We start from the raw sequence: 22,245 nt of genomic DNA on the forward strand, positions 1-22,245 counted from the left end.
CATGACCTTCAAGATCTTCCACTGCTTCGCAAATACTCTGCAAAGAAGACTGAGCGTTAGAGGCCATAGGGAAAAGGGGTGTTCTGTTCTCCAGTTCAGGAAAATGAATGCCATGGCAATTTTAGAGGCGATAAACCAAAGCATATGGAATTAATCATCTGAATTCACACAGTTCATTCGATCTCACCAATTAAAACCTTTGAAAGGCGGCCTCGCAGATGTGAGTCGTAGTGCAGAATTAATTTCAAGTAGCAGGGTACCATGTGGGCATCTTGCTGCAATAGGTGCAGATGTATATCTTCTGGCATGGCTCCATGCCATGACTAGGAACTCACTAGCACCTTATCAGTTAAGTTGTCTGTTTTGGCAAAACCAACATCCCTAAAGCTGGCAACAACTCCAACTGGATTTTTTAGCTCAATCTTTGTGAGATTTGGCAGCTTCCATGAACTGAAGTCTAGACAGGCCGACACATTCCCTAACAACCACCACTGGAAGGGGGAATTTCTCTCACTCCTGCTCCTCAGTCTTTTCCTCGACCTCAGTCGATACATTTTCCAAGTGGTGGTTATGATTTGTCGCACAGTATGCCAATGGTGGTGTTGTGGGGCTACTGTCCCACCCCATTAAGGCTTATAGGACCATCATGTCAGATTTGTGGGTTGTATCTGTATTTTACCTTCTTCCACCTGTTCCAAACCCTCCACCCACCTCCTCCTCCTCGTGTCCTCCCCTGTAGCGGTTGAGCTCCCCCCATTTGTGAGAATAAATTGGGAATTGGGACACTTCTTCTAGGGAAGCTATAGAGGTTGTTCCTCGACAGAGGCATGGGTTTCTATTCTCTCATTTTACAGTGCTGAAAGTGAACCAGTCTGGCCTGTGCACCTGGCACCTCCTGGACTTCAATCTGCATTTACCCCTGGCAAAATTCAATAAAATCGCACCTGCACACATCCGGTCATTAGGGAGTCTAGATCTTTGTGGTTATCTCAAGAATGCCTACATCTAATTTGGCCACCCCCATATTTTGAGATTGAGATTCTCAATCGGTATTGCCCACTTCCAGTACCTAGCCTTACAGTTTGACCTGAAGTATCCCCCAAGGGTGTTAATAAAGAAGATGTCAGCTGTTGCTGCCTACCTTCAGCTCCAGAGGTCCATGTGTATTGTGACGGGTCAGAAGAAGCAGGTGGGTCCTTGAACATTTTGAGTGTGGTTTATTCAAACAATAAGAAAAAGGACTATCTTTCCTTATTGCCTATCCTACATAAATAACTCAAGGTGCTGGTCAGTAATTCTGAAATTAAAATATCCTCCATCCAAACTAATTCTAAATGACCCTACTGCTATTTGACTACCTTAAATTAGTCTTACTCCTGTGTCAGATCTAACAAGGTGCAGGAGAGGATTCAGTGCACCCGTAACCGGAGTAACACACCCTCTTAGGAGCCTGCGCCCCCTCATGACTCTAACCAGCAACCACCCTCCACCCAAGAGTGAGCACCCGGGAAAGCTACATAAGCTGATCGGACTTGTGCTGGCAGCAGCCAAGAAGTAGGAAACGACAGGGATCAAGAAATTGACGTACTCTTATTGATATACATACATGGTTGTGCTGCAGTGTGGTTTTTTTTTTGTGCTGACAGTGCTGACGAGGAGTCTGTCTACAGTGCCTACGGAAAGAGGAGGTGACTTTCCCTTCATTAGCCTCCCCTACAGCGGAGTGCAGCGGTGTGCTGCAGTGTGTGTTTTCGTGTTTCCGTGAATCAGGTAAGCGGCGATTTTGGAGGAAAGGTTCTCTCCCGAAATGATTAAGACAATTAAGATGCAGCCCTAGTGTTGCAGTGGAAGACAGCATAAGCATTTACATAATGTATTCACAAGCTGGTAAAACGCCAGAGGCTGGCGTTAATGTCAAAAGTCTTTTGGTACACTGCCAAATATTTCTTGGTCCAATATTACATACGCCAGCTGTCGGGGCTACCGGATATTGTGAGCAACTAATAAGTGATTGAGTGACTGTGGGCATTGCCTTTGAGCTCATTTTTGGTGATCACAAATACTGTAGTGGTGAGGGTACAAATTACTTGTGACTATTGTCCATTAATGCGAAGGAGTGACCGGGGGCCCTGTTTTTGAGCTCTAAGCGTGGATATTAGTCAATATTAGTACTAGGAACACTGCTCCTATGACATGACTGTTCAACTACCTATGCGTTGATAACAAATTAGTAGCGTTTGATGACGAATTGAGGAAAGTGGTGAATACGGTAGCACAATTTGAATGGTGATCACTTGATATTTCACTTATAAAATCAACCGCTATATTACCAAAAAAACAGGAGATGCCAAAGTATGGAAATAAGGTATAAACTTCAGAAAGGAAAATCAAAGCACCCATACCCTGTGACGACAATGGGTACAGAAAGTGGATGTAATAATAAGAGCCTGCCTATATTGTCTAAACATAAAAACAGTAAGATAACTGAATTTTACCAAGTGGAAAATGTAATGACCGGAGTTCAAACTGCTCCATCCATGCTAGAGCATGCAGCGGTCAAAGAAGTGGATGTGTCACAGACAGGAGTCGATAGCAACAGGGCCAATCGATCTAATTCACTTGATTTGGAAGGAATCAACAACAACTCACTTCTAGACCTTTGCTATTCGCTGCACCCAAGTATTGCTGTGGTCAGTGAGAATCAGGTGTATGAAATTGCACAGCCAATAGCATGTGCATTGGTTGGGTGCACATAGAAGGTAAAACCCACGGGAGCGCCTGTCAGTTTCTCCAAACTTGATTCACAACGAGTCGACTCATCTCTCCATTATTGATACGGCTGAAAACAAGAGTGTGGTAATGAATGCTGACCTACAATCTTTTATGATAACTACTCAATTTTCATTAAAAGTCCCATTGAAGATCAGTGGTAAAATACATGACACCCTCTATATGAATACTGTGTCCTAAATAGGGTGGGTGAATAGATAAGGACTGTGAACCAAGAGATTGCTGCAAGGGGAAATTATCAAGATGTCCGGTGTCCTGAGTTGAGCGGGGTGACTGGTCTAGAGGATCGACCAAATCAGAGTATTCTGAATGGGGAATTGGCTGGTAGCCAGGCTGTAGAACAGGCAGAATATGACCCCCCACTCTCTTGAAAGGAAAGAAGGAAAGTGTTACGATTGGAAGCAAGGAATGCTGCAATGGTGTCCCAATCGCAAATAGGGTCTGGTAAAACCAAACCATCAAAGAGGGCTAGGAATAAAGTTGACCGTGCCAGATTTTGTGAAACCTTAAAAATGTATCAATCCGAATGTCACTAAATCGCACTATAGAAACATGGCTACAGCTGCCTTGTTGTGTTAAATTAGTTCAGAGATATTTGTGAACGATATTGAGCTCGATGTGGACCCAGATCAGGGGGATCTGTCATTGCCGAGAGAATAAGAATAATGCAAAACCAGCTTTGGTTGGGCTGGAGAAGGGCATGGGAATTACTCTTCCTGGGGTGCAGTGTATGTTACAGTGGCTAGTGTACTCCCTGGCAACCTTACATGTATCCCAGAATTGAACGGTTTCAATATTAACTTGGAATACCAGGTGGTTTTCACATCTGTTGGGGGTCCAACACTGTAGCCAACATGTTGCCTTCGAATCAGATATTCATGCTACAAGAGATTTGGTTGCGTGAAGAATTGTTGGTTGAAGGTTATGTTTTATATCAATCTATGGCTAAAAAGGGAGAACAAGGCAGGCTTTTTGGGCTGGCAGTAGGTGTGAAGCACCCACTGAAGGCCAAGAATATTGTTAGTAAGTTGGCCCTAGAGTACTTATTAGCAGTTGAGGTGTAAGGCATTAACCCTTGGCCGGGTAACAGAACACTTATTGTTAATGTCTATAACCCGCCTGGTGGAGTGATGATGGACTTGATACAAAATGTCATATTTGAGCTGATGGGTGAATGGTATGAGGGGGACCCAAAATATTTTATAATCTTAGGTGGAGCTCTCAACTGCTGTTGCATTTTTAGGAAGTTAGTCCACTTCAATTCTAATGTTTGTGAGAAAAGTGCAATGCTACAGCTACGAACTAACAGTGAGCGGTCTAGCTGGGTAGAGATGTTTGATGAGTGTGATTTAAATATGCTAAATGGACAAGTTGTGGGGGACTGCCCGGGTAAATACTCTTGGAAACTGGGTAATAAATGGGCTACCCTTGATTACCTCTTTGTCAGCCCTAGTCCGCTTCCTGCAATAATAGGAATGCATATACAGGAAAATGACTATGGTGATCATGCAACTGTTACTCTGCAATACTCTTACCGTCCCCTTTCCACCATACTTGTGGGGCATTCTGTCCTTCGGGACGGGACCGGAGCACTTTTGTAAAAAAGCATCAAAAATGTTTGGTTTTGTCTTTCTTTTATTTTTACTTGGGGCCACCGCACGTGGCCGTAACCCCGCCCTCCTGAGTTCCGCATCGCCATTCAGTCCTTTTCTCCGTACGGTCGGGGCTGGCTCTAGCATCACTGGGAATTTATTTTTCTTTTTATTCCCATTGTCCTTCCTCCTGCTCCGGTTCGACGGTCAACTAGTCCTCCGTCTATGCCGGAGTGTCTGGGATTCATGTCCTGTTCATCCTGCAAACGAAGTTTCGCGAGGGCGGTTACCCACTCTCTTTGCCTGGAGTGTCTAGGCCTGGAACATCGTTGGGACTTGTGTTTTTATTGCGACTCCCTCTCTATCCGAGCACTCCAGCGTCGTCTTCTTCGGTGGGAGGAGGTGTTTCAACGTGTTCCTCCACCGCATTGGCAGCTCTTCATCGACGAAAATAAGAAACGCCTGGTAAGTTCTTTACCTTTTAGGGTGCCCCGGCCAGGGGACTCCTTCCCGGGGCTTTGCAGGACCGGGAGGGTCTCAACTAGCTCTTCTAACATGGTTATCCGTGAGGTGTCCCGCAAGGGGCCTAGCAGGCACACCAGAACTCCGAGGGTCCCCATAGTGGACCTGCCAACACCAGACTTTCCTCCTAGGTTCCCCGTTGGGGGCTAAAGTTCAGGCCCGTTCGTCTGTGTCTTTGGCTACCGGTGTCAGCCCTGAGGCCTCCATTTCGGGAGCTTTCAACACTGAGTTATGACTTGAGGCCCCTTTTGAGGGTGCTAAACTTTCTGGGGTAAAACCGAGGTTCCTCCTCTTGAGTCTAAATCCAACACAGACAGAACCGAGGGGTCCCCTTTGAGAGTCCTGTCGATGAAGTACATTCCTCAACCTGCTCAGGCTCAGGCTCGTGCTCGTATCAGTTCTGTCGAGGGGGCATAGAAGGCGGTCACGCACCACAGGCCTTCGAGTACCGACTCTGCCGAGGGTCCTCTACTTGAGGCTAATACTGGGGCAGTCCCTAAGGTGTCCAGCAAACACCCTAGATCTGTCAATACCGGCTCGGGCGAGGGTCCTTGTTTCCAGGCTAAAATGTCACATAAGACCCCTGACTCCCCTGAGGAGACCATAGCCTCGCTTTCTTCTGTGACGCCGTTCACCTCAGGTGTTGACAAAATGGCAGCTCAACCTCTGCAGTCCGCGGTGGCCATTTTGACTACCTCCGTTACATCGACGTCACTACAGCTGGTGCTGGGAACATTCCATTTGTGACTGAGCAGGTTTTTTCTTCACCAGGTGGACAACAGGAACCTGCCCTTCTATTGATTGGCATGTTTGGGCACCGCTGCCTCATACAGTCTTGCTCCCTCCTGGTACCGCGCCCCTGATTTATGTGGACCCAGCAGGTGGTGGACCTTCATGGCAACCATCCTTATTGCGTTCTTGGGGGTATGCCCCTCACAAGTGGCCTCTGCCCACTCCAGCGCCAAAACCTTAGTCTGAGGATGTGTTTTTTGGGAAATTTCAGACGCTTATGCATTCTGATCCCATGAGGGCATACTTTAAGGGTCTTTTTAGCGAAATGTACCCGGGACTCCCTGTACCGCCTCCTGTCCTGGCTGTTCCTCTGCCGGTCTCAGTGGCGCCACCTCCTCCAACTCTTCCTGCCGGACCTCCTCCACCACTTTCACCTCTGCCTCCGATTTCCCCGATAGAAAAATCATGGGCTGCTCTGGATAACACTTTAAAACCTGAGGCGCTACGTGCAGTGGATCAGTCTTCTGTTCCTGCTTCACTGGATGAGGGTCAAGCGGACCAGGACAGTGATGAACAGCCCCGCTCTAGTGAAGTATTTCATGACTTGTTACTGGATATGATGGCTTTGCTTGGCATTCCAGTACCTGAGGCCCCTGCTCCGCAGGAGGGAGTGCTTTCTGGAGCCTTCACTCTGTCACCTCTTCACTTTATCACCTAAGGAGCGCACCAGCCTTTTCCTCCAGAAGGACGTCTTGGTTGAGGCCGGTCAGGTCTGGGGAAAAACCCCACACCGGACAGCATCTCAACAAGAGAATTGACGCTCATTACAAGCTTCATGCCTCGCAAGATACAGCCTTGTCGCTTGTCCGCTCCCATCGTCAACTGTGGTGGCAGCAGCCACGATCTAGTCAAAACCGGCCTCTGCATTTCCAGTGTGGCAGCCCAAATCCTCTCCAAGGAGGACAAACTTCTCAACGCCATTGGCAAGAAAATCTTTTCCATTTCGGCGCTCCAACTTCGTCAGGCTAACACCGAGCTCATCCTGGCAGCAGCCAATGTTAAACTTTGGAGGGAGCTAGCCGATTTCCAGGAGTGTATTCCTGCGGATAGGTTGGACGACTTCAAAGCTGGTCTGTCCGACGCCAGAGTGTTGTCACAGGATCTCCTGGAGGCTGCGGCACACCACGTAGATTCCTCAGCTCGAGGCCTTATGCTCGGGATTGGCACCTCCCTTCAAGCGTGGCTCCATGCGACAAAGTTTTCGAAGGAAGTGCAGGACCAAGTGCTGGACCTCCCCTTTGATGGTAAGGAGTTGTTCCATTCCTCCACCGATGAGGAACTCACAAAGACTAAGGCGAGCACACAAACCCCCAAGTCTTTATCAGTCCTGGCGAAAGCCCCATCTGAGGCCCCTTCTACACAGAGATCAGGCTCCTAGACTGGGTCCTTCTTTGGGTTCAGGGGGTTTCAGGATCGCTGTGCGTGCTGATCTGAAGCTCCGGTTACCAGGCCCTGCCGTAGGCAACAACGGCAAGGTGGCTGGTTTTTCTCTCGGCCATCAGCCTCCTCTCCAGGGACAGGTAGTCTCCCTGCCGACAAATCTACCAAATTATATTTTTTGTCGGTCGCACAAGACTCTGGTGGGAGGAAAAATCTTGTCTCAACTGGAGGCGTGACAGACCATCACCGAAGACCGGTGGGTTTTGTCCATCGCTCGGGCGGTTTTCCGCTTGCCCCTTCCCCTACCCTACAACCCTCCCTTCCAGCAGACCGGGTTGAGGTACAGAAACTTCTAGACCTCAGAACGGTGGAGCCTGTTCCCCTCATGAAACAAGGGAAGGGCTACTACTCCCGTCTGTTCAGTGCCCAAACCCAACCAGGCTGGCCTGTGCACTATCCTCTTTCCCAGTTCAATCTATCTCTTCCCCTAGAGAAATTCAAGATGATCACGCCCTGCCAGATAAAGTCCTCTATTCGGAAGGGCGGTTGGCTCAGTACATGCACATTCTGATTTGGAGCCTGCATCGTAAATATCTGCGGTTCTCTGTGGGAGTGGAACACTTCCAGTTTTGAGTACTCCCCTTTCGTCTCAGCTCGGCACTGCGTGTCTTTACAAAGATGTCTGTTATCGCAGCATTCCTCGTGCTGCAAGGGGTCCATGTATATCCATACTTAGACGATTGGCTCCTACGCAGTCCTTGCCCACAGACGGCTGTGTCCAATCTCCAGTCTCTCCTTCAGCTCCTGTTCCATCTTGGGCTGTCGGTCAAATGGCGGAAATCATCCATGATGGTCTCTCAAGACCTGATCTTTCTGGGTTTCCGTTGGGATACTGTCACTGCCAGAGTGTTCCTAACGTAGGACAGGATTCCAGACCTGTTGACCATGTGCCAAATCTTCCTCCAGTCTTCTCACATGACGGCTTGGTGGTTCCAGAGACTTCTGAGTCTCATGGCTTCTTGCGTGTTGGCTCTACCTCTTGCACGCCTAAAGATGGGGCGCACTAAGCTAACTCTTTGGAGCTGCTGGTCCCAGGCTTCGGACCTGGATTTCAAAATGATTCCTGTTCCATCCTACATGTCGGTGGATCTACAATGGTGGACTGCCGGCAACAACCTTTCAGTGGGGACCTCCTTTCACGAGCACTGCCCCCAAGTAACAGTCACTACAGACTCCTCCCTTTTGTGTTTGGGGAGCGACGCTACATCACCTTGAAGTGTTCGATTTATGGACCACTCAAGAGAGGGAGTTACATATCAATTACCTGGAGCTGCTGTCTGTGTTCTTAGCTCTCTGGGCTTTTCAACCAACTGTCCGCCAGAGCGTAGTTCGTGTACGAACGGACAATTTGAATGGATTGTGTCCTCCAACGTATTCCTCATCTTAGATGTATTCCATCCAGCTTCAGCTGCTTCAGAATATTTTTTCCCTCGGCAGAGGGCGCCGTGCGTCGATGCCGTCGAGTCGAGGTCCCTCGGAGGCTTCCGTCGAGGGTGATGTCATCGGGTATACAAGTAGCACGCGCTGCGCCTTTTGGCCTCCGTTTTAGAAATTGTTAAGAAAAGATTGAAGACTTACCTTTTTAACTAATTTATGTACAATTTTTACCTGAGTACTTCTCCTTTTTAGCTTTCACACCTGTTCTCCCATAATTTTTGTTATTTGTCATATTTGTCTTGTAGCGCCCTCGCGCCTTCGGGTCCATGGACGCGCTATAAAGTAAAGTTCTGTTTTTCCGCAGTACGTGTTGCTTCGGAGACTCGGTGCACCTCAAGTAGTTCTGTGACGCAGTTACTGAAGATATTCGATATGTCCTTGTCGACCACGACTACGACCCCGCGTTTGGGATTCAAAAAGTGTAAATCCTGCAGTTCGAAAATGTCCATCACGCACCCGCACCGTGAATGTCTGTGGTGCCTCGGTGAAGGCCACGACATCGAGGCCTGTACGAAGTGTCAAGTAATGACGGGGAAGGCCTTGCAAGAGAGGAAGGGAAAACTGCAGGTAGTTCGAAAACCCGATTGAAAAGCCTCTAGCGTCGTGTCGAGGTCCTGTTTGGAGAAATCTCCTCAACGCGAAAGGCAAAAGCATCGGTCTAGGTCCCGAAGTGGTTCACACCGCTCTTCATCTTTGACGAAAAAGTCCAAGAAAAGACGCCACCGGTCCCCTTCCACCTTGTCCTCAAAAGAATGAAATGCCCCACAAAACTTTCTTCCCCCGAAGAATGGAAAGCATTCAGAATAAAAATGATGGAGGTGTTTGAAAAGGCTAAGCCTCGGTCCGCGCCTTCTTCGGAAGCCGGCCGGTAGCGTGAGCGTTCTGACACTAGCGCGCACTCGAGCCCGGGTGATCGAAGGAGAAAGGATCGGTAACCCTCCAGGACGCCGAGCAAAAAATTCTGGTCGAGTCGACCGTTCGAGGTCACCGACGCCGTCCGGAACCCGACACACCTCGAAGGGTAAGTCTTCGAAGAGCACCTCAACGCCGTCGACGACCAATATTTCGTCAGTGCTATCGACGCTTTTGTCGACGTCGACCCCGAAGCCTTCAGCGCCAAATATTCCAAAGGCTCCAACTCCTCCAACTCAGCCAGAAGCTGTCAAAATAAAAGCAAAAGAGGAGGCTGCAAAGGCTGCAATGCCTTCAGGTTCCACTGATACACCTCTCCCACCTCTCCCAGAAAAGGTTTTTAAACCTCTTCCAAGGAAAGAATTTTTCAAATCCTTAATTTCAATTTTTGAAAAACAAGAGAGGTCTGATGAGGAGAATGTTCCTTTTGGACTGGAATATGGCACCACAAATATCCCAGAATGCCTGATTTCTGAGGAAAGCAGGAGGAGGGATCTGGTGGAGACCTTGCATAATGCAAGTGGAATTGATACTTCACCTGCAACAGATTTTGGCAGACCAGAACCAGGGGAACATGCCAGTCCCTCATACAGACCACTAATGACAAAGGTGGTTGAATACTTAGGATGGGCTAGACCACCAACTCATTTCATCCAGGATGATCTGACCGATATATTGGATCATGGTCCCACCGAAGATCTGATTTTACCCTTTCATGTAGCCTTACAAAATAGGGTGGCCAAAAATTGGGAGACCCCGCCCTCTATTCCTCCGGTGAATAAGTCCCTCACTTCAAAATACTGCCCTTCCAGTAGCGACCCCGACTATCTGTCTAAGCACCCTACTCCGAGAGTCTGGTGTTCCAGGCAGCCACAGCTTCAAGTAAGGTGGCGTACCCTTCTATCCCTCCGGATAGGGACGACAAGCGGGTGGATGGTTGGGCACACAAGGTATTTAGTATGGGGTTAAAATCGGCCAACTCCACATATGCCTTGGCAACATTTTTGTACACTCTGTGGGAGTGCATTGCAATGGTGGCGTAGCACATACCAGATGGGGATGAAAGGGAAGGATTCCTAGCCATTGTTAAAGATGGAAAGGAAGCCATGCAGGAATCCCTTCAGTCTGGATTGGACACTGCAGATAGTGTGAGCAGGTCCATGGGCACTAGATTTGTGATTACGGAAGTCGGGTTTCGCACCAGACGTGCAAAACCATCTTCTGAACATGCCCTTTGACGGGTCTCACCTTTTTGGCAACAAGGCTGCCAAGAGCCTCGAGAGGTTGCAGACCTCAGAAATGGCTGCCGAGTCTTTAGGAGCTGCTATTAGGCAACCTCAGCCTTTTCGTGCATCAGGACAATCTTGGAGGGGATGATCCTATTGTTGCTACACCTCATATGGAAAGGCGAAAGGAATGGCCAGTCAAAGAGGCCAGAAAAAGGCCACTCGTGGTGGACGAGGAAAACGTGCAAAGCCACTCCCAGCTGCAGCCTCTTTACCATCAGCGGCCGCAGCAACCGCCACAAAACCACTTTGAGGACTTGCATCACAAGACACCTGTGGGAGGCAGGCTGTCACAGCATCTGCAAAAATGGCGAGCCTTTACTTCAGATGTTTGGGCTCTAGAAATAATAGCCCAAGGTTACTGCCTTCCTTTTCTAACGCAAAATCAAAGCAATCTACCAGGGAGAGGCTCTTTGAAGTTTCCAAACCCGCTCCTACATCAGGAAGTCTTAACCCTGCTGGAGAATGGTGCTATAAAACCAGTACCTGTAGCAGAGAGGAACAAGGGATAGTACTCCCCATATTTTTTGCTTCCCAAAAAGAACTGAGGACTAAGTCCCGGACTTAAGAGGCTTGAACAAGCTCCTCAGGAAGGACAAGTTCAAGATGGTCACTCTTTCTCAGGTCCTTCAGGCCCTTCAACTTCAGGATTGGTTGGTGTCATTGGACCTCCAGGATGCTTATTTTTATATGCCAATTCATCTCAAGCACAGAAAATACCTGAGGTTCGTAGTTGACGACTCACACTATCAGTTTCGAGTCCTGCCATTCGGGTTGACCTCCGTCCGAGGGTCTTCACCAAATTAATGGTAGTGGTGGCAGTGCACCTCAGGAGAGGGGGGATTCACATCTACCCCTACCTAGACGATTGGTTGATCAGGGCAAGTTCTGCCGAACAAGCCTTGGATCATCTGAAAGTCACCTGCCACTTCCTCCGCAGACTGGGCTTTTCCCTCAATTTCAAGAAGTCACAAATGACACCTTCCCAACAGCTCCAGTACATAGGGGCTGTATTAGACACATCCTTGGGAAAGAGCTCGCCTCCCAAGTCAAGGGCTCAAGACATTCTTCAGATGGTTTACAAATTCCAAAATGCCCAAAATCTCCAGGCCTACGACTTCTTTAGATTGCTCAGCCTCATGGCATCCTGCATCTTCCTAGTGCCAGAGGCACGCCTGAGGATGAGATTGCTTTAATGGGTTATAAAGACTCAGTGGTCCCAGTTCTGAGGTCAAATGACGGATCTTCTTCAGATTCTTCAGATTGGCAGGATCTTCTGTGGTGGACTTGCACAGAGAACATCCTAAAAGTAGAACATTTTTGGCAACCATGGCCGGAGGTTACAGTAGTGACGGACGCCTCACTCATGGGGTGGGGAGCTCCTGCCATCGATCTGACAATCAGCGGTCATTGGGCTCCATCGGAGTCCAAACTACACATCAACCTTTTAGAGCTGAGAGCAATCGGACAAGCGCTGAAGGCTTTTCTGACGTCTGTCAGAGGAAAAAATGTCCTGATAATGACAGACAACACAGTGGCCATGCATTATCTAAACAAAAGAGGAGGTGTAGGGTCACTACCTCTGTGCAGAGAGGCAATGCGGCTCTGGTATTGGGCAATTCAAGAAGGAATCTCCTTAACAGCAGTTCATCTAGCCGGGGAGGAGAATATGACGGCGGACGCTCTGAGCAGGCAGAGCACGGTGTCCCACGAGTGGGAACTGGCTCAGGAAGTCCTTCAAGAGATCTTCGCCCTTTGGGGAACCCCTCAAGTAGACCTGTTTACGACCAGAATCAACCGGAAGTGCGAAAGGTACTGCTCAAGGGAATTTCCCCCGAGAGGAGCACTACGGGACGCGTTCGTGGTGGAGTGGAACTTCCCACTACTATACGTGTTCCCTCCAATTGCCGTCATTCCTCAGGTCATCCGGAGATTGAGACGGTTCGGAAACCGCATGATCCTAATTACCCCGGATTGGGCCAGGAGAACGTGGCACCCAGACCTTCTAGACATGTCCATCTGTCCTCCTTTACATCTTCCTCCGAGAGAGGACCTTCTCTCACAAATGGAGGCCAGGTTCTCCATCCAGAGGTCAAGACTCTCAACCTTCATGCTTGGTATCGGAAAGGCTGAGATACAAGGATTGGGACCGTCCAGATGACGTCATGGATGTGTTGCTTTCGGCTACCCCTATCCACAATCATTCAGATTGGCCTGATGCCTGAATTCAGATCTTTAGCACAGTTCAATCTGTCCGAAGACAATATGCACATTATCCAAGCGACCCGGAAGCCTTCCATGAGGGCTCAGTACAGGAGCAAATGGCTACGTTTTTGCCATTGGTGTTTAGCTAAACAACTCGATCCCAGGCATGCTTTGGTTGTCACCATTCTTTCTTTTGTTTCCCATCTGGCAACTTCTGACATTCATGTTTTGTCATGCAGGGCTTACTTATCTGCTATCCCAAATGGGATTTTAATGTGGTCCTCACCGCGTTATGCCATAAGCCATTTGAGCCCATGGCCACTACCGATCTTAAATACCTCTCTTGGAAGATTGCCTTTCTGATCGCAGTAACATCGGCGAGGCGAGTAAGTGCGCTCCAAACTCTTTACGTGGAACATCCGTTCCCCACTTTCCACAGGGATAAAGTTGTGCTTCGCACACATCCTTCCTTCCTGCCTAAGGTGGTTACCGATTTTCATTTGAACCAATCGATCTCCTTACCTGTCTTTTTTTCCTAACCCGGCATCTGATGCCAAGAGTTTTACACAACTTGGACGTCAGGCGAGCCCTGAAGTTTTACCTCTATAGAACGAGTGATCTCAGAATCTCCTCACAACTCTGTCATATTTGAAGACCCAGCTTCAAAGGCGACTATCTTCCGATGGATTGCCTCATATATTTCAGAAGCCTATAGCATTCAAGGACTTCAACCTCCGAAAGGCATCCATGCTCATCTTGTACAGGGCAAAGCGGCTGCGGTTGCCTTCCAAAAGTACACTGTGTGAGTGACAGCTAGACTGTATGAATGGGGATCTTTTTGCATAAAAGCAGGGTCCTGAGGACTGGAAGAGCAAGACGTTGCCATTGGAACTAAGAAGCCGAAGAGGAGAGAGGCCAAAGACGTCTGCAACAACTGAACCACAGGTGAAGCCCTGCTGCAGCGTCTCACCACTTTTCTCCACACAACGAGAGACGATCTACATCTGCAAGAGCCTTCTTCCCTTGGGCTGGTGGGGCCAACCAGTTTGCCAATCGCCTTCCCGGACCTGCCTTGGTCGAATCTCCCGTACCCTGTACTTGGAGGCCGGATAGCCAGGCACCAGTCCACCCAGACCGCGATTTAAAGGAGCGTACCTTTTATTCGTCGGGCAGCACCGCGGCTGGTTTCATCCCTGGGTAGTGCAGTAACTCGAGTCTTCCTCCACAACGAGAGCCTCTCTTCCTCTGCTGGATCCCCCGAACTGCAGGAACTACCAGGAACAACCGCCACCGCAGGAGCCACTTCATTTAAAGGTACATTGTTCCGCCAGGCCACCCTTTCTTCGCGGTAACACTAAAGGTGTTTTAAATCCTTTACCTACCTGTTGGGTCGGCCACCCCTCTCTCTTAACATTGTCTTTCAACTTCTGCATCCACCTTTTCAAAATCGTTAACCAAAGACTTAACTGCAGCTACAAGAACATTTTGCTCCTGGGCCCTTGCCCTGTACCACTGACTCTGGCACAGGCCTACTGACTCTGGCTACATTTGTTAGAACTGCCTTCTTTAGATTGATTCTCAACTAGAACTGTGTTGGTGTACCGACTTCTTATAACTGCCCTTTTCTTCCCCTTTCTAAACCTTGCAAAATGCCATTTTGCTCGGTTTTCATTTAAGTATTGCTTATACAGATGCACTGTCTTGCTTAATCTGGTTCACAAACTTATGGGAAGTGTTGCTAGGGTGTGTAAGAAGCTATTTCTATATAACTTGTGCTTTCCCTCCCTTGTGAGAAATTGATATAATATCCCTTGTGTGTGGTTTTCACTGTGCCGATTTGCTCAGTTTTCACTCTGGTTCAATTGGTCTACAATTTAACTAGGGAGTGTGTATATTTTTCCTTTGACTTAATTTAACTTGCTTGATGACTGTGATAAATGTGTTTTACTAGAAGTGTATAAAATAAATATATATATATATACTTTTTAATACAAAGCTTTGGTCAGTGTTTCCTTGCTCCATAGTACTGCACTACCTATTGTGTAAACCCTGAATACTGCTCATCTCCCTCTTGAGATAAGTCTGACTGCTCAGCCACAACTACCAACTAAATCTTTGTGGTACAGACTGATACCAAAGGGGATTTATTGCTCTCACCTGTAGTCTTCATCTTCTGTAGTGCTCCCTAAGGGAACTGCACAGGATTCTGCCTAACAAGGGAGAAAACTCAGGTGGAGGGGGTGCAGTCAGAGGGATTCCCCCCTAATTTCAGGCCCCATTTGTCAGCAGACTCAACCGATAGGAATGAGGTGTGGGTCGGGGCATGTTGAGGAAATTGTACTAGATTTGATTGTGGCACCCCAGTTTGGACTCATTTTTGGTATGCCCTGGTTAACTCAGCATAATCCTATGATGATGTGTTGTTTGAAGGTCAGGAGTGTATGGACCATATGGAGGCAGAGATGGGTCCAGCTTTGTTTTTGGCAGATCAGACACCAGAACCCCAAGTGGTGATTGCTTTGGGACTAAGGGTGCCAGATTCATATGAAGATTCTGCTTGTGTTTTTGACAGAGGCAGCAGAAAAGCTGCCTCCTCATAGATCGTATGATTGTGTGATTGAATTAGAACCGGGGGCCAAGTTACCTTGTAGTAGGATATATGCTTTGACAGAAAATCAACATCAGCGAGAGTATTTGGATGACATGCTGAAAAAAGGTTTTATTAGACATTCTACTTCTCCGTGCCGTACCACAGGGGTGTCGTAGCGGCCCCCAAACATAGACTCCATACACTGGGATTAACTACTGTCTCCCAGGGCATGTAAAGTCCCCATTGACTTTACTAGTCAAATCTTATGAACAAAACCAGTACAACCCATCTTACTATGGAGGTACTGGGAAGGATTAATAGTTTTTCCCTAGTGTTCATTTTCGAGGGGGTACCCTACAGTCCCTCTCTCAAAAGCTTCTGGCTGGTGGCAGTGGTTGCTACCGTAAATATTCGACTGCGAATATGTCCCTATGGGATTTTCCCATTGTTCGAGGCTGCCACTTTTACTGACAGCCTCTAACATACCGCCGGTTTATTTTAATATCAACTTTACTCTGGTAGGTTTTTATTGCCAGAACTTTTATTTAATTTCTTTCTCGTGTCTTTCTCTATAGTCCTAACCCAGTTCAGGGATCCTTTGTTCGTCCTTTTAGCAGGAATCTGCACAGAAGCCCTCCTTTAGGCACCACTGAGTCTGGGGTAGACAGGATGTGTGGGAGGGGGAATAGGCACCCTGGACAGGGTTGCCTATGCAACCCAAGTCGCACTCTGCCCTGATAGGCCGGGGGGTTCTCCCGCCAGGAGAGCCACCCCATTGTGTGAGTGACAGCTAGGCTGTATGAATGGGGGTCTTCTTGCATAAAAGCAGGGTTCTCCAGCATGGTGTCAGGCTGGGAATCCTCGGTAAAGAAAAATCAGTATCAGTTTCGTTTCTGATCTGTCTTTCGTAGTAGTAACCAATCACTGATCTCTGTGTCATACTGACCACAGCCAATGACTGCCCTCTCCCTAAGCCCCGCCTCTGGCAGCCATCCTCAGATTTTTACCGCACGTTCAAGTGTTGTGAGTCCTCGTGCTTAGCTCTCGAGCTTTTGCTGCGTGTTTCGCACTTTTTCAGAAATTTCACATTTTCTTCGGTTAATCGAGCCTCAAGCTCCACCGTTTCTACTTACGTTAACGGGTACCCGTTGCAGGATTTTCCTACGCCTCTCAAGGGTGAAGATTTCGTCGAATCAACCTCTTGGAGGATTCCAGAAAATTTGCGGCCTACTTCGAGATGGCCCAGGACGCGAGTTCGTCACCCGGACCCAAGCTGTTTCGCAGCTGCCCTGGATGCGGGTTGCAGAATGTGTTTAAGGAGGACGAACATTTGCGATGCCTCTACTGTCTTCATGGGGACAAGACTCATGTAGAGAAGGACTGCCAGTTCTGCAAGAACTTGTCGGAGCGGACCATGAGGGACCGTCAATCCCGTCTCGCCAGCTGGTTGGAGAAGGGCTCAACGGGTGAGAAGAAGAAGAAAGGGTCCGAGCGGGCTTCTAAGTCCTGTGCGGGCGCCCCGGCGACGGGGGCCCAACACCAGGCCAAGCGCCGCGAGTCCGCTGGCTCCGGGAGCGCCGAAAGGTCGGGCTCTTCGGTCGCCAGGCAGGGTGCACCTTCCCCGGCACCGTCAACCACGAGCCAGCGCTCCGGTTCGGGGAAGAGGAAGTCCGAGACCCCGGGTAAGCTTCGGGAGAAGTCCGATCTCGGGAGAGGGGGAGCGAGGCGTCGCCCCTCCCCCTAAGGAGAAGGCCCAGGACCCACCTAAGGTGGTGAAGGCCCCTACCCAGCAGGCAAAGGCCTCTATCGAGGCGATCGTGGCGACTCTGGCCAAGCCGGCAGAGACCCCGCCAGCAGAGACTGCCTCCGGGACTAGAGTTTCCCTGCCGCCAAGGAGGGAATCCTCTTTTCAGCCCATCGTCATGGCCCCCGTGATGGAAAAAGGGGGGGGCACGGTAGCCTCCTCGAGCTCGGAGTCAGCCTCGGAGGGGGAACTGACCGAGGTCGTGAGGAATCTCGAAGTCCAATTCGAGAAGGTTCGATCCCTCAAGGAAGATCCTCGGGAGATAACCGAGGAAGACGACGATGGCGAGGAAGAGCGGCCTTCCCTTCCGGCGCAGCCGGAACCTAGGCCTCAGGATAGCTTGGCGGCCCTTTTGTTTGCGATCCAGTCCTTATGCTCTGAGATGAGGACGAGATTACCACGGCCCAGGCCGGAGGACCCGCAACCTGGCCCGTCGGGAAGTCTTCAGAACAAACGACGGAGGACCCAACCCTCTCCTCCGCTCGCCCCCGTAAGGCCTGCAGTTCCCTCCTCATCCTCCCACGAGTCGGGAGATGACGGTGCGGTGGGCTCGACGACGGGTTCTGAGGGCAACGACGGAACGGGTCTCCCGTCGCACGGGCCTCTCCGCCCGATGAGATTGGGTCGTTCCACGCCATGATCGCCAGGGCGTCCGAATTGTTCCAGCTCTGCCCGGAGGAGCAGAAAAAGGAAGGTTTCCTCTATCGGCTCCGGGAGGCCAAGAGGAAGACTGTCATCGCGGTGCCTCTAATCGATGACATCTGGGAGGAGGGCCTGTCGGTACTCAAGAACCCCTCCAGGGCACCAGCCAAACGGGACCGGTATGAGAAGAAGTACCGGGTCCCCGAGACCGCTCCCCTGTGCCTCAGGACCCAGCCAACGCCAGACTCGGTCGTCTCGGCGGCGGCAAAGAAGAAAGCGGCGGGGTCAGGAGCCTCAACATCGAATTCCCCTCCGGACGGCGAGGGAAAGAAGTTGGACGCCATGGGGCGACGGGTCATTTTGTCGGCAGCGACGACGATCAAAGCGGCCAACGGGCCCTGGCGATCGTCGCCCGTTACGACAGGGAGCTCTGGTTTAAGCTGGCCCCCATATTGGACTTCCTGCCGGACGACAAGAGGTCCGAGGCCCTGGAAATACTGCAAGAGGGCGAGGTGGCGTCGGACCACGCCATAACGGTGGCAACCGATATTGCCGATACCAGGTTCCGCCAGCTGGGCAACGGTGTTTGCCCACGACGACGGGGTTGGCTCCGGGCGACCGACTTCCGTCAGGACGTCCAGTACAAGGGTGTTGGACATGCCGTTCGACAGCAGCAACTTGTTCGGGAAGGCGGTGGACGAATCCCTCCAAGCCATAAAGACGGACACAGAGACGGCCCGTGCCCTAGGAGCCCTTCAGCAACGACGGCCCTTTCGGAGCTCCGGAGGCAGACAGGGGACCTCCAAGGGATCCAGCGGTGGCTCGTCGTCCTACCGCCAGGCGGCACGCTCCTCGTCTCAGGAGGCCTACAGGGGTCGCGGCAAGCAGGGAGCGCCTCGCCGCCGTCGGCAAGGTGGCCAGGGCGGCAAGGCCACCACCTCCAAGCAGGACTGAACTGGCCGTGGCCTCGGGCCCCCACCGAAGCACCCCGGTGGGAGGCCGGCTGACGAAGTTCGTCGGCGTGTGGAAGTCCATCTCCACCGACCGTTGGGTGCTGGATACCCTGGCAAGAGGACACTCTATCGAATTCCTGAAGAAGTGCCCTCACGTTCCACCTGTGACCAGGAAGGAAAATCACGTCCCGCAACTGCTGTTGGAAGTACGGGCGATGCTCGGAAAAGGCGCCATCGAGCTCGTCCCGAAGAGGCTCCGGGGTGTACTCAAGGTACTTCCTAGTCAGGAAGAAGACGGGCGGCTGGCGCCCCATCCTGGACCTTCGTCGTTTGAACAAATACATCAGGCCACAAAGGTTCAGGATGGTCACCCTCCAGCACGCGCTGGGACAGCTGGAGGAAGGCGACTTTCTATCGTCGCTGGACCTGGAGGATGCTTACTTCCACGTTCCCAGCCTCAGATGTCACCGAAAGTTCCTCAGGTTCGTCGTCCAGGGACGCCACTACCAATTCAGAGCACTGCCGTTCGGATTGAAGTCGGCCCCCATGGTCTTTACCAAGTGCCTAGCACCTGTGGGGGCGCGGCTGCGCCTGCAGGTGATTCACGTCTACCCCTACCTGGACGACTGGCTCATCCGCTCAAGGACGAGGGAACTCGCCATCGAACACACTGCGATGACCGTCCAGCTACTCTCAAACCTGGGATTCGCCATAAATTACCCAAAGTCCCACCTGGTGCCGTCGCAGGTGGCTCTGTTTCTGGGAGCGAAGCTCGATACAGTGAGGCGCCTGGCGGCACCGTCAGAAGAACGGACGAAGACCATTCTGGGCAAAGTGCAGGGTGAGGTCCATCAAGTCCCTCCTGGGGATGATGTCCTCTTGCATCTTCCTGGTGCGCCTCTGCAGACTACGGATGCGCCCTCTTCAAGAATTCCTCGACGCCCTTTGGATGCAGGCCACAGGCACCTTCGAAGACAGGGTCCCCCTCAACGAGGTGTTCCGGCGGGCGATTCAGTGGTGGGGCGTTCGAGCGCACCTCACGGCGGGCACGGACTTTCAGACGCCGGCATACCAGGAGACGGTGACGACGGACGCTTCCCTGGAAGGATGGGGCGCCCACACCGGAGATCTCCACGCAAGAGGCCTCTGGCTCCCGGAGGAGAAGCTCCTGCACATCAACATCCTGGAACTACGAGCCGTGTTCTGGGCTCTCAAATCGTTCCTCCCGTCGCTCAAGGGCAAGGTGGTGCGGATCTTCACGGACAACACCACGACAATGTTTTACATACGGAAGCAGGGTGGCACCAGATCCCCAGCCCTATCCAAGGAGGCACAGGATCTGTGGCACTGGGCCGTCGCCCAGGGGATGTTCCTGGTTCCCTTCCACCTGGCAGGAGAAAGAAACACCTTCGCCGACTCGCTCAGCAGGGAGCTGCGCGCGTGTCACGAGTGGGAGCTGCGCCAGGATCAGGTGGATCAACTCTTCCGACGATGGGGCAAACCCCAAATCGACCTGTTCGCAACAGCGACGAACTCGAAGTGCCAGAGGTTCGCCAGCAGGTTTCCCCAGCCGAGAAGCATGGGCGATGCATTCTCGTTCCCCTGGGACGGCCTATACCTGTATGCGTTCCCTCCGTTGCCGTTGCTGCTTCGACTCATCAACCAGCTCAAGAGGTCCCGGTGCAGGATGATCCTCGTCGCACCGGCGTGGCCGAGGCAGATCTGGTTCCCGGACCTTCTGGACTTGTCAACGTCCCCATCCATCAAGCTGTCGGCGGACGCGGATCTTCTCTCCAGAGAAGGAGGCGCCATCTTCCACCACGACCCGGCGTCGCTGAACCTGCAGGCTTGGCTCCTGCAGCGCTAGAGTTTGGAGGGTACAATATACCGGCCGACTGCAGAGAGGTTCTTGCAAAGGCCAGGGCGTCCTTGACTCTCAAATGCTACGGTCACAAGTGGAAGAGGTTCTCTATCTGGTGCCGAGCACAGAAGATCAACCCTCTACGGATTACGGCCCCTCAAGTGCTGCCGTACCTGCTATCGCTGGCAAAGGCTGGGCTAGCCCATGCCTCCATTAAGATTCATCTGGCGGCGATCTCCAGATATACCAGAACCACAGGACGGACGTCCCTGTGGTCCCATCGACTGGTAAAAGAGTTTATGAAAGGACTGTTCAGGTCGTTCCCGCCGGTGAAGGCCCCGGCCCTGGCGTGGGAACTTAACGTGGTACTGACCAGGCTCATGGGGCCCCCATTCGAGCCGATGCACTCCGCACCAATGAAGTTTGTGTCGTGGAAGACTGCATTCCTGGTGGGCATTACCTCCGCACGACGAGTGGGAGAGATCCAGGCCCTATCCTGCAAAGCACCGTACTTGACTTTCCATGCCTCGAGGGTGGTGCTTAGGACGCACCCCTCCTTTATGCCCAAGGTGCCATCGGACTTCCATCTTAACGAGCCCCTGGTGTTACCTGTTTTCTTCCCGTCTCCTTCGTCGCCAGCCGAGAGGACTTTGCACTCGCTGGATGTGGCTAGAGCGCTGAAGTTCTACTTGGACCGCACGAAGAGTTTTCCGGGGACATCACAGCTGTTTGTGAACTTCGGACCTGTGAATCAAGGGAAGGCTCTCTCGAAGTCTTCTATTTCCAGATGGCTCTCCGGCTGCATCATGCCCTGCCACCGGTTGGCTAACCGGCCGCTGCCAGGCCGTCCGAGAGCCCATTCGACCAGAGCGATCGCTGCTACTATGGCGTTCCTATCTGGTGTACCCCTGCTGGACATCTGCAGGGCTGCTACGTGGAGGTGGACGCACACCTTCACGAGATTCTACTGCGTCGATCGGGATTCCAGGGAGGAGTCCAAGGTCGGCCAAGCAGTGCTGCGCAACCTGTTCGCTTAAGGTGAGCCTGGTGAGGAGGTAAGAGACGCTTAATGTTGAGTGGTTGTATTGCTTAATGTTGAGCCTTTTGCTACCTCCCGTGGTTGTGCATGTGTGTACTGCTATGTATTCTTATATTCATGAGCATGTGAATCCATGCCAGACCCCATGCTGGAGAAGGAACAAGTTACTTACCTGTAACTGTTGTTCTCCAGCATGGGTCTGGCATGGATTCACATGGTCATACTGCCACTTTACGTGCTACCAAATCTGAGGATGGCTGCCAGAGGCGGGGCTTAGGGAGAGGGCAGTCATTGGCTGTGGTCAGTATGACACAGAGATCAGTGATTGGTTACTACTATGAAAGACAGATCAGAAACGAAACTGATACTGATTTTTCTTT

General features: G+C 51.1%; 1 protein-coding gene across 1 annotated transcript in view; it reads left to right on the top strand.

Annotated features, from left to right (window-relative positions):
- Positions 1 to 22,245, top strand: part of SHCBP1L (SHC binding and spindle associated 1 like) — a 1,561,452-nt gene that overhangs the window by 147,539 nt on the left and 1,391,668 nt on the right. The window lies entirely within an intron of this gene.

This window comes from Ambystoma mexicanum, chromosome 1q (genome assembly GCF_040938575.1).
Source record: "Ambystoma mexicanum isolate Mex_15411 chromosome 1q, UKY_AmexF1_1, whole genome shotgun sequence".
In the NCBI taxonomy this organism is placed as follows: Eukaryota; Metazoa; Chordata; class Amphibia; order Caudata; family Ambystomatidae; genus Ambystoma; species Ambystoma mexicanum.